Raw genomic sequence first — 1462 nt, forward strand, 5'->3', positions numbered from 1 at the left:
TAGGTTTCCATCACTTGTAACATCATCCAAATCCTTACATTTAAGCAAAATTCTACTCTTGATTCCATATCTTCTTCTTTTTTTTTTTTTTTTTTGGCTAGTCCTGGGGCTTGGACTCAGGGCCTGAGCACTGTCCATGGCTTCTTTTTGTTCAAGGCTAGCACTCTACCACTTGAGCCACAGCGCCACTTCTGGCCATTTTCTATATATGTGGTGCTGGGGCATTGAACCCAGGGCCTCATGTATACAAGGCAAGCACTCTTGCCACTAGGCCATATCCCCAGCCCACGATTCCATATCTTCTTATGATTGGATCTTTTTTTGTTCCAAAGCAGGGGAAGCAAGAAGCCTATCGTAAAAATAACCCTGAAAAATAAGGCTGAAGGTATGACTCAATGATACCCACCAGCCAGCAAGTAGATAGCCCTGGGCTCGAATTCCAGTATTATTCTTCCCTACCCCTCCCCCCCCCAAAAAAATCTCAAACTAGACACAGTGGATCATGCCTATAATGCCTATAATCCCAGTTGCATAAGAAGAGATTAAGAGAAATAGCACAAGACTAGCCTGGGCAAAAGGTAAGACAACATCTCAATAAGCTGGGCATGGTGGTATACATTTGTAGTCCGAGCTACACAGAAGCTGTAGGTAAGATTATGGTCAGAGACAGTAGGCAGAAATTGAAGATTCTATCTGAAAAGTAACTAAAGCAAAAAAGGGCTGCGGGCATAGGCTGGTTCAGCTTAGGGCACCGGCAAGGCCTTGAGTTCCAACCTCAGAACTATTAAAAAAATAAACCTGACTTACCCAGTGGCATCCAAAATCGGTTCAAGGATCCCTTTAGGTTCCACTATCTAAATGAAACCTGATTACTGCACCCTTCGTTGCTCTTACCCTTAGGTTTCATAGTACTATTTTATACTTGATTACATACTAGTACACATCTAGGGTTTTTTGTTTGTTTTTAAGTATTGTCTTCCATTCCTGAAAGTTGGACCTGAATTCCTTACTGAAGTATAACAGTAAACATGCTGAAATAATCTCTATTCTTTTTTTTTTTCTTGGTGGTATTGAGGTTTGAACTTGGAGGACTTGATGCTTGCTAGACAGGTGTTCCGGTGCTTGAGCCATGCCTCCATCCCTTTTTCCTCTGGTTATTCTTTGGCCAATTTCCTCAGACTGAATTTTCAATTTACACTTCCCTGTAGCTGGGATGACCACCAAGACAAATTATTGGGTGAAATTGTATATCTAGAACTTCCTGCCTGAGCTAGGTAGCATCACTGCCAATAGCTGATCTCCAGCTCACCAGTGCCAAACCTATGTTCTTTTTTTTTTTTTTTTTTTTTTTTTGCCTGTCCTGGAGCTTGAACTCAGGACCTGAGCACTGTCCCTGGCTTTTTATTGTCCAAGGTTAGCACTCTACCACAGTACCACTTCCAGCTTTTTCTGTATATGTGGT

This window comes from Perognathus longimembris, chromosome 4 (assembly GCF_023159225.1).
Source record: "Perognathus longimembris pacificus isolate PPM17 chromosome 4, ASM2315922v1, whole genome shotgun sequence".
Classification (NCBI taxonomy): domain Eukaryota; kingdom Metazoa; phylum Chordata; class Mammalia; order Rodentia; family Heteromyidae; genus Perognathus; species Perognathus longimembris.